This window comes from Euprymna scolopes, chromosome 26 (assembly GCF_053919585.1).
Source record: "Euprymna scolopes isolate OS-2025 chromosome 26, ASM5391958v1, whole genome shotgun sequence".
Lineage (NCBI taxonomy): Eukaryota > Metazoa > Mollusca > Cephalopoda > Sepiida > Sepiolidae > Euprymna > Euprymna scolopes.
Window position 1 is genome coordinate 41,553,527 of NC_136507.1, and position 12,698 is coordinate 41,566,224.

Sequence of the window (12,698 nt, forward strand, 5' to 3'; positions counted from 1 at the left end):
TCAGACATATTTCAATATATCTGGCATAATCTGTCTATTATATCTATAAAAGTGAGAATGTGTGTGATAGAGAGAGAGAGAACAATTCTCAACCTATATACTCAACAAATTTTTTATCTACAGATTTGAAAATTTGTATATAGGGTATTCAGACATATGGAAATATATCTAGCATAATCTATTATATCTATAAAAGTGAGAATGTGTGTGTGTGTGTGAGAGAGAGAGAGAGAGAGAGAGAGAGAACAATTCTCAACCCATATACTCAACAAATTCTTTATCTACAGATTTTAAAATTTGTATATAGAGTATTCATACAAATAGAAATATATCTAGGATAATCTTTCTATTATATCTATAAAAGTGAGAATGTGTGTGTGTGTGAGCGAGAGAGAGAGAGAGAGAGAGAGAGAACAGTTCTCAACCTATACATTCAACAAATTTTTATATATAGGGTATTCAGAAATATCGAAATATATCTAGCATAATCTATTATATCATTAAAAGTTAGAATGTGTGTGTGTGAGAGATAGAGAGAACAATTCTCAACCTATGCACTCTACAAATTTTTTATCTACAAATTAGAAAATTTGTATATAGGGTATTCACACATATGGAAATATATCTAGCATAATCTATCTATTATATCTATAAAAGTTAGAATGTGTGTGTGAGGTAGCCAGAGAGAGAGAGAGAGAGAGTAAGAACAATTTTCAACCTATATATTCAACAAATATTGGATCTACAGATTAGAAAATTTGTATATAGGGTATTCAGACATATGGAAATATATCTAGCATAATCTATCTATTATATCTCTAAAATTGAGAATGTGTGTGTGAGAGAGAGAGAGAGAACAATTTTCAACCTATATACTCAACAAATTTTTTTATCTACAGATTTGAAAATTTGTATATAGGGTATTCAGACATATGGAAATATATCTAGAGTAATCTATCTATTATATCTATAAAAGTGAGAATGCGTGTGTGTGTGAGAGAGAGCGACACAGAACAATTCTCAACCTATATATTCAACAAATTTTTTATGTACAGATCTGAAATATCACATTTGTATAGAAGTAGAAATCTTGATACCTACTCTGATACCTAATAAAAGAAAGGACACTCTTTAGGGCGGATTTTGATTATAACAAGTCACTAATTAGAAATTATAATAAACATTCTAATAATTTAAGAATTTTACCAAAATAAAATTGCATGGTAATCACCCAATTTCTGCCACAAAATTTTGATTGGCAGAACTCATAAACATAAAATATATATTTTCTAATTTCATCTTTTTTTTTTCTTTTTACATAATCTGGTTTGATGTTTTCCCAAATATTCAAATCACTATATTTTGCTGCTTAATATCAAATACAGCAACTGAGTTATTTTTATGCATCAAACAATTACATTTTCTCATTCATCCAAACTAATCACTGAACATCAATTTCATATTTTCTTCACTAAAATATTACTGTGCTTGATGTCATCAAGTGGAGCGGATCATTTTTTTTTCATTTGTTCACACATTTTTCCAATTTATATATATTTTAAAGATTCTTAGCCTATGTCATTGCATACCAATCTGTTTATTAAAAGTTAAGGTTCACTGTAAACACATATGTTACACCAAAATAAAAACGCTTCAGATAATGTCTTGATATTCAATTCAGTTTCTCACATGACATCTTATGAAGTTAGTAGAAATGTTACAGACTTTTGAATCTCAAACACTTTCAATACTGTGCACTGATATTTTCTTTTTTGCAATATAAGCACATTCATGATTTTTTTTACAAACGTTAAAAACTTTCACATTGTGTAGCAATATACTGAAACAATTATAAAAATATTTGTTTTTATTTTGAATGATGCAGGGCATCTGAAGAGAGATTTTTCTAACAAAATGAAAGTATAATTTTTAGCAATAGGTATCTAGGAAAAGGCCACTACATATGTTATAAGTTCCAAATTTCCACAACCTGGCAAATACTGGTACATGCTAGCAAATTTAGATTTGCAATTACAAAATATGATTCTAATTTTTTCCTTTGCTCTTTATTCTAACACTACACTAAGTTTACTGTGTTATTTCGCTACAGTTGATATTGTGTAGAACAATAAGAAAATCATAGTGAACAATGCATTCAACAAAATTTCACACACATTTCTAGATACCTATATCTAATAAGTTCAAAAGAAAGGACACACTTAGGGAGGTATTTTGGTGGTCAAGTCACTAAAAAGAGATTAGCTGGTTTCCCGGCATAGCCCAGGATATAATAAAGATTGACTGAAATACATGTTCTAGCTGGTTTCTAGGCGTTGCCAGGGATGTAATATAGACACATTATGTTGTATATTACCTGTTCTCTTCTCCCTAAGGTAAAACAATTTCATATACATGCTGTAAATTACCTATGCTAGGGATAAAACATGAACAATATCAGTCCTAGGGTAGATAAAACAAATAATACATAGAGATAAAAGATTCCTCTCCCCTAAGAATCAAACATATGTTCAATATCTGCTTTTGTTTTTTCATTGTTTATACGGTCCCGAGCAACGCCGGGTAGCCCTGCTAGTCTATTATATAAAGGGCAAACGTTTTTGTGTCTGTGTGTGTTTGTATATCCACTAAAAACTTTTGTCATCGGCATTGTACAGGCACAAATGCAGTATCGTTAGAAAGATTGACCTCTCGGACACATAATATCGAAAAATTGTGAAAAAAAATATCGTCAATTATTTCATGTAGAAATGTCATTTTGCTTGAAGGGAGCCAGATAACAACCTCACTTTCGACGCAGGTTGCCAACCGTGCATACGCATACCTCGTGGGCCCATCTATAACACACTTGCTTACTAACTTAAGTTATGCGAGTTCATGCTCAGCATGCGTCATTTTTTTTTTTTTATTATTCTTAGGAAATTTTGTTTTCGATTTTGCTTTCAGCTGATGGCACCCAAGTCTCGTTTTTTACGACCAGGCAACACCCCTTCCCACCCCTGTTGTCACAAATATATATTTTTTACACTGGGCAATGCCAGGTGCCCCTCGCTAGTCTATTATATAAAAGGCAGTTGTCTGTGTGTATGTGTGTTTGTATGTCCAGCTAAAAATCAAAAACTACACAATAAATACCCACAAAATTGGTATATTTCTAATTTTATATTATTTCCCCAGCTGAATAACATCTAAAATTGCAAAGTCAATATTCATTCATTGGTCAAATGGGCCAGATATCCTCAGGGCTAGGTCGTTTGTTTTGTTGTTTTTTGGGGGGTTTTTTTCAGTGTTTTGTACTAATTTGGAAATAAAATGTGAACTTGCAGAATCTATTTATATAAAGGAGTATTATGACGTGCTTTAATATCAAATGATTAAAAAATCAGTACGAGTCATTTGTTATGCCTTAATTTGTCATGCATAAAAATAAAACCCATGTCAGCATCGAGAGGGTTAGTCCCATATCTAGGTCCTAAACCAGGTATTTGTCACCCCACATGGTTAGTTACGATCGACTTAGTACTAAAGGTTATATATCTACTGAAAATTTACATTTCTCAAAATAATGGAAAAGAGTGGGAAAGTAAAAATGCATGCAATGGAAGCATTTAAATTTGCAACTGGTTGATGTAAGAGAGGAATTAATATATCGTTAAAATATTGTTTATTGGTTTAAGAAAGGGATAAAATGTTAAAATACGATTCAAAGTGATATTAGGAATTAAGATAAAATTTGATGAACGCATACTGGATATTTTAGTAGATATGGGAAATAAAAAAAAATGTATCCATTCAATATAGATTTAAGTAACCATATAACTATGATTAAATATTAATGAATATCCGATTATCTGCGGACTTAGAACTAATTTAGATGATGCTGAATCCATTTCTCCTAGCAAACTCCCCGGATATATTAACGCTAAGTGAAACTAACCTACACTCCTCCATCCCCTCTGGTCCTGGATATGACCTTAAGCTATATCCAGTGGTGAGGCTCCAGCTTGCAGGCTTTGGGGAGTGTGGAGCTATCCTTTAATTGGCATTGCTCCCAGGTCCACTCTGACCCGGAGTGGTAGTACCTGTTAGGGTCCCAACTATGGGTTGAATAGAAACCGACTTGAAAACAACGAATATATTCTATTAAAAAAATTTTCTTCAAAATCTTTGGATTCGGCATTAAATAACCTGAAAAGGGTTGATATGCCATAAAACAAAACCAAGCAACCAATCCATCCCCTCTAACCACTTAACATGCCTGGTTATTTCTCACTTTGCTGTAAGGACTCAGACATATGTACAGACTTAAAGTCTATATTTGAAATACGTTCCCCTTCATTAGAGAATCAAAACTAGAATCAGATGCTGCTATTGCTCAACTTAAGTACAAACAGACAAAAGTTTATAGAAACTGGAATTGTAAGAAAGAAATAGTGACAGCTAAGAGTGAATACACTGAAACCACCAGAAAACGCACTGATGTGCAGAAATTAGGAACTCATGATTTCTGGAAAATCTACAGCAGTGTAGTAAATAATGGATAATCAACAATTTTCCCACTATCAAATAATCATGACGTTGTTTGCACAGCAACTGAGAAAGCTAACTTGCTTGCCTATCGGTTTGCTTCAAACTCTAAAACGAACTCGAGAAACCACTCTGCTGAGGTCACTCCAGTTCTCTCCAAACTTTTCAACAAATGCTTTAATGAATCTTGCTTCTCTGGCTGCTGGGAAATTGCTTCTGTGGTATCAGTTTACAAGAATTCTGGCAAAAGAACTGGCCCATTAAATTATCGCCCCATTAGCCTCCTCCCTCTTTTCGCCAAAATTAAGCTATTGTCCACCACCTTACAGCTGCTAAATTTCTGTCAGACTAACAATATGGATTTAGGCAAGCCCGTTCTACTGCAGATATCCTAACTGTAATCTCTGAACGTATTTAGCATGCACTGGATAAAGCAGGGGAAGGTAAAGCAATTGCCCTAGATATATCTAAGATTTTTGACAGAGTATGTCATGATGGGACGAATACTTAATATAATTAAATCCTTCCTGAATAAGAGAAGGATTCAGGTTTTCCTCAATCATACATCAAAACAATGATATAAATGCGGGTGTACCTCAGGAGTGATATTCATAAATGACCTTACTGATAAAATTGTTTCTGAGATGGGTAAATTTGCTGATGACACTATGCTTTATAACAGGCACAAAGGGAAAATGAATGAACACATATCCAGGGCAATGGCGGTTACCCTAGAGGAAGACCTCTAATCTGTAGTGGGATGGAGATAAAAATGGATGGTCACAATCAATGCTGCCAATAATTAATAATTACATGAAACCTTCTCTACCACTAATAGCCATGCCTACTGATACATTATCTGTAAGTACTTCGTTCAAACTCCTTGGCTTAACGTTCACAGGGAACATGGGTTGGAACATATACATTGAGAGCATTGCCGCAGCAGCTGTCAGGAAGGTGGGCTCTCTCTACCGTGCTAGAAAGTTACTTACACCTGAAAGTATCCTGTACCTCTACAAGGCCACCTTTCGCCCATGTATGGAGTAGTGTTGTTATATTTGGGCTGGTGCATCTGCTACTAGTCTCTCACTTCTGGAGAGGGTTCAAAAGAGAATCATCAACCTAATAGGTCTCAAACTGTCAGCTAGGCTTCAGCCTCTGTCCCGCTGATGAAATGTTGCATCCCTCTGCTTGTTCTACAAGTATTTTAATGATAGATGCTCCGACGAACTACAAGCCTGTACAAAATAAGAAATAAACCAAAATAGTCATGTTTACTACACTATAATCACAATGACTAATGTATACCCATTAACCCTTATCCTCGAGTGGCCTTCGGGCCTGGATAGGTGGTGACTCCTATGTAAAAAAAAGAAAAAAAAAGCCAATCTAATAAATGTCATGGTGACATTTATTAGGTGGGTTTCTACCACCATTTTGTTTTATTTCTTATTTTGAAGTCATTGTTCAGATTTCAAAGACATCACAACTATTTTTTCTTGTTCTTCAGTAGCGTTCAACATTACTTGTTTTTCCAACCGAACAAACATTTTACATGAATTAAAAACACTGAAAATTATCCAGTTAGGTAGAAAAGTAACTTATTTTGCCTTTTGATAAGATTTATTTGTTATATTTGTTTTTTGACAACTTTTTTGCAAATCTGTGGATTGTAATACAAACCCCAGCGTTTATTCTAGTCGGGTTGAATCAGTTTCTTTCCTGGCTTACACCATATCCGAAACGCTGTTACCTCCATACATAGCAATATTGAATAAGGTCTGAGATAGCTAACACAGATTTTAATGGTTTTTTTATTCCAATTTCATTTGCATATGTTTTTAGTGTCCAGAATTTTATTTTATTTTTTTTCTGCGCACAATTCCAGCTTTCTGCAAAAACGTAAGATACAGTTATTTCTAGATTACTTACAGTAAAGACATAGAACATAGAATGTATGGGACACATACATCAAATCTGTTGCTAATATAGCTGGAAAAATGGTTGGATCATTTTACCGCTCCAGTAGATATTTTACTGCCAATACAATTCTCTATCGGTATAAGAGCCAAATATGCCCTAAAATGGCATACTGTTTCCACATCTGGGCAGGAGCTGCCTGGCGTGCCTTATCCAGCCATGATAGTTCAAAACCAGCTTAGAAACCTAGTAGGTGATGCACTTTTCTCCTCCCTGCAATTTATTTCCCACAGAAAAGGCGTTGCTAGCTTGTCTCTACTCTTTTGTTACTTTCATGGAAAATGCTTGACTGAATGGTTTCCTTTTGCCAAACTTTCACAAAAGACTCAACTAGCTACAACCAGTACAAACGATTTTCCCCACTCTCTATCTGTGCTTAAATCTAAACACAGATTCCATGAACAGTTTCTTTCTTAGAACTGTCTGCCTATGGAACACTTCTGCTGTCCTGCTTCCCAGTTGAATACAACATGGTGGCTTTCAAAACTAATGTAAACAAATTCTTGTTGAGCTGTACCCATGAACAATCAAATACTACCCAACTTACATCATTAACGATTACTAAACTGCAACCTTACATTTATTAACTCTCATCCTTAATGACTCCTTATTCCAAAACACAAGTGATAGAAATTTCAGTTGCATATGGTTTCAGCATCCGGAATTAATCAAAGTAAACTTCCAGTTTCCCGTTTTAATTTTAATTTTTTTATTCATTTATTTTTTTTTTTTTTTAATGAAAAAAAAAAGAAAAAACTTTACGAAATGAACAAAAAAGTAAATAAAAAAAAATTAGTAAACAACTAAAATTTTTATTAACAATAAAATTTATTTTATTTTAAGAAATAAAAAAAAACGTTCTTTTGTTTTATTTCTATTTTTTTTTTTTTTTTTTTACATAATTTATAAATTTTTTTTTTTTTTTTTTTTTTTTTGTAAAAAAACATTTTGGGTGAAAAATAAGTTTTCCTTTTTTGTATTTTTGTTTTACATTCTGGAGTGAAACTGTTAGATATATTGGTGCAACTTTACTATGGTATGTCGTCCGACCCAAATGTGCATTTTTGAACAACGGCATTTCAAATATAACTTTTATTACATACTTGCGTGTCATATCAAAATTAGTATAAATTCCAAAAATTACAAAAAATGGCTCAGTAGAAAATGTTCTAGAGCTAATTTTCAGAAAAAAATGCAGTTTCTCAAGAAAAAGCAAAGTGGCCACCTTAAAAAAATAGTGTACCAGATTTTGCACAAAGCAACTTTAAGCAAGGGCAGATAAGTCATTAGTCTACGCAAAGCAAGGGCAGATAATTCATTATTATGTGTCCTCTTGATTTAGAGTTCCTGAAAGGTTAATTTACATAAAAAATTTGCTACTTCGAAAAAATCTGTTTTTACTAATTTTTTTTCTGTTTATTTGCAGACTGTTATCCTCATCTTCATTGTTTGTTGTTTCACGTTTTGTCCAACTTATCTTTTGGCTTTCTTCATGTGATTAACCATGATGGGATAGGAATGCTGAATCTTGTAACTGTATCCCCAGTACTTACTGCCTTCATAATCTATATATATAAAAGCGAAAATGTATGTATGTATGTATGTATGTATGTGTGTTCGCTTTTTCTGTATGTCAACAAAAGGCTTTTTTCAGAGAAGCGGTTGCTCGTTTCACAACTTTTTAAAACTTTTTATATCACATATAAATCATAATATCTCACAGTTAACAACGAAGCTCGCCTGTCTATTTAATTTGCTCGATTTCGGGAAGATAAATATTCAACATTTGTCACTCGCCGCATGTGGGTTAGTCTTTTTCCTATAACATCTTGGGGGGGGGGGGAACGTTCAGCAGTAAATGAAATCCCGCAGTCAAACTTGACCTCATTAAAACGGGCACCTGCCAAATCCAAGTAATTAAATAAATTCAAACGTGTTTCCGTTAGCATCTCGCCGTGGGGCAATGGTTAACGTCGCACGTTTTTTTTTTCCACACTTTAATTTACAACTTTGCCTCAACGGTTCGAGTTCGATCCTCATACTTACTTTTTTTTTTTTACCCCCACCCCCCGAGTTTCCACACATACTTCCAAACACCCGGGCAACGCCGGGTACCCCTTGCTAGTCTATAATATAAATCTTCCCTGTCTGTTTCAATGCATGTATGTTTGTATGTCTGCCTAAAGTTTTCAACAGAGGTGATGGTCTTTCACGAGATCGGTATCATTTCAAAACTCGACCCTTCGGATGACAAATATGGAGGGGTCGCTTTTTTCGCCCATATTTTCGAAAGTCATCCCCTCTTTTCGATTGACTAACCTTAATTTAAACTTTTTCCACTTCCGGTTTGGCGATGGAGGCAAAGACGTCCTGTTTTTTTTTTAATGTCCACATTCTTTTCCTCCTTCGCGGTACGGGGTTGAGCCTGCCTGCCTGCCTACTACCCCCCCCCTCTTATCCAACACACATCTCCAAACACCCGAGCAATACCGGGCACTCGGGCTGCTAGTAATAAATGAATAAATACACAAATTACTCAGCTCAAAGGATACTAATTTTTGGAATTTATACAAATTTCATTAGGACACGTAATGTTTTCACCTGAAATGTGTTTTTTTCGAAGACACGCTATAGTAAAGTTACACCGACATATTTTACAAAAAAATTGACGTCTTTTAAAACGAGAAACCAGAAATTAACTTTCATTGATTTTTGCACGCTAAAACCTCCTCCTACAAAATGAGCAACACACTGCAACACTTTTATTTGGCGTTACTTGTTCTAAATTCTAAGATATGGATAGATTCTTTCAATAACTAAGGACAGTGAACCATTTTTGTGAAGTGGTTATGCTGCAAGGCTTCCAATAAAGATACAATGCAATGACATCTATTTCAATATTCACAATTTTTTTATGTAAACAAAAAAATCATAATAAGCATTGTTGATGAATTAGAGAATGAATACCTTTAGAACAGAAAGAAAGAAAAAATATTCGAAATTGGACAAAACTGAAAAGAATTTTCCAAATAAAATGTGGAATACAATACCTAAAAAAAAAAAAAAAAAAAAAAAAAAAAAAATGTAAATGATTTGTATTACAATCCAGAGGAACGAAAAAGTCGTCAAAAAAGAAATATATAACAAATAAAACAAAATGGTGGTAGCAACTCGCCCAATAAGTGTTACAGTAACATTTATAGGGTGAGTTTGGTTTTATTTCTTATTTTGAAGCCTTTGTCGAGACTTCAGACATTGCGCCCATTTTTTTCTTGTTCTTTGGTAGTGTTTAACATTCCTTGTTTTTTTTTGTTTTTTTTTTTTAACCAAATAAACATTTTACATTAAATAGAACCACTAAAACCTTATCCAGTTGGGTTGAAAAGTAACTTATCTTGCCTTTGATAACATTTATTTGTTATGTATTTGTTTTTTGACAATTTTTTCGTACCTCTGTGGATTGTAATAGAAACGGAAAGAAAAATATTAAAAATTGGGGAAAACTGAAAAGAATTTTCCAAATGAAATGTTGAACACAATTTCTAAGAAAAAAAAAATACAGTGGTGCTTGTCTAGAATTTAACCGAATTAAAAGAATAAAATAAATTTTCACTTGATTTTCACCTTAATATTTCCCTTTAAAATCACTTTCTATGGTTTTTGGGTATGCTGAAAACGAATATCGCATTCAAATTTTCCAGATATTACCTCATGTTACACAAACATGTGCATACAACAATGGCCACCACTTTTAATATAAGGAATTACATTGTTTAACACTACAAATTTGCGGAAAATTTAAATGCGATATTCGTTTTCAGCATACTCGACAACTTACAAAAGTCGTAATTTTAAAGGAAGATGTTAAGGTGGAAACCAAGTAAAATAATTTACTAAAAAAATCTTTGATGTATGCATACAATACATATCAATATTCCAAAAATCATGTAAACTGATCAAGTAGTCTTTTTAAATCATTTATTTTTTTTAAATAATTTTTATCAATCTATTAACTGCAGTCATTACAAGACTGATTTTGATTTATGAATTTTATTCTGCAAACAATGTTTAGAAAATGTCAGCAAAACAAAATTAGGCGCAAAGCCAATCAAAAACGAGGAGTGGGGTCTATGGTCGTTCTTGTCACCGTACCTTTGTTGATTAAGCTAATCCTAGCTAGATCTCTGTCACCATGATACCACATTCACGCTAGGAGTCGCCCTACTTAAAATTCTCAAATTAAATTTTGTTTCGATTTTTTTGTTTTGTTTATTTTTTAAATAAAATTATATATATATAATCTAAAAAAAAAAACATAGAATTTTATAGAAACCGTTTTATTAAAGATAAAATTTCATTGGCATGGGGTACGAAGAAAAAACTCCAAAAAAAAAACAAACATAAAATGTTAGTAAGGCCCTCCCAATACTTTTCCAAATGCTAGATCACCCACTGTTTTCCAGTTTGATGGGGGCCCGAAAATAAGCATTTGATCTCTATTTCTGGAGAGGTTATTAAGGGGGAGGTAACCACTGATGAATTTTAAAGATGGCGAAGTGAAACCTGCTATTTTAGTTTCCTTATGAAATTTCTTTACCAATTTACGTAACTTTTGGAATATGAGATTTTCGTTCTATGATGTGTACATCAAAGATTTTTTGTATTTATTTTTTTTTTAATACAATTGAATACTGTACAAGTACCAAAAAAATGCATTACTTTTTAAATTTCTAATAAAAAAAATGATAAAAAAATTCAGTTTAAAAAATAATCTTTAATTATACTTCACAAACGAAAACTTTTACATGATTTTTTTTGTTTTTTTTAAACAATATATCTAATTTTTGATTGTAACAGAAATTGTTAGTTTATCAAAAAAAACTAACCGACGAACTAATAAAATTATCAATTTATTTTGAACATAATTATTTGAACTGAGAAAAACGTTACCTTTTTATAAGCAACTGTATTTACGTGAAATACTTACATCTATAAACTTACATATGTAAGTAATTGCAAATAACAAAAAAAAAAATTTATATTTTCGTATTTGTTTTGTACAGAAAGATAAAAAATTTATTTTATTTTTTGAAAATAGTTACAAATTTATTTAGATTGTGCATTTTGTAATCAGAGAAACCACAGAAACTGTTTCTTTAAAAAAATTTTTTTTTTTTAAAAACGTCCAATGTTTTGAGAGCAAAGTAATGATTACGAGTGATGTCACCTTGTGTGTTAATGAACTTAGACCATTATGCACATAACAAAAAAAAATAAAATAAATAACCGAATGTATTTACCTGTGTATGTATAGATAGGATCTTCTGTACTAGATGTCTCCCTGGTTTTTACTTTCGCCTTTCTCGTTCATGTGACCGTATTCCGAATTCGTAGAATGCAAGCTGACCTAAGTGGATTTAGTTTTTAATTTTTTAAATGAGGATTACTTGTTTGTTTTGATCGGACTATTGTTCTCATCTTGAGTGTTATTTGTGCTTTCACCATCTATAGAGCCAGTAACTTTTCTCCTTTCTTTTCCAAGATGGCGACCGGCATGCCTGATGAAGGTCAGAGGCTACACCGACTGACACATTAAGGGAGGAAGTACAAATAACACTTAAGATGAGAAAAATAGTCCAATTGAAATAAGTAGAACAAACAATTAGTGAACTTTATTATTTTTTTAATTGGAATTCATTGAGATGAGTATTATTTATTAATTTTATTTATTGTGGACTATTATTGAGCTAAGTATTATTTATTAATTTTATTTATTAATTTATTTATTAATTTTATTTATTGTGGACTATTATTGAGAGAAGTATTATTTATTAATTTTATTTATTAATTTTATTTATTAATTTTATTTATTAATTTATTTTATTTATTAATTTATTATTTTATTTATTAATTTATTTATCAATTTTATTAATTTATTTATTTTTATTTATTGTGGACTATTATTGAGCTAAGTATTATTTATTAATTTATTTATTAATTTATTTATTAATTTTATTGTGGACTATTATTGAGCTAAGTATTATTTATTAATTTTATTAATTTATTTATTTATTAATTTTATTGTGGACTATTATTGAGCTAAGTATTATTTATTAATTTTATTTATTGTGGACTATTATTGAGAGAAGTATTATTTATTAATTTTATTTATT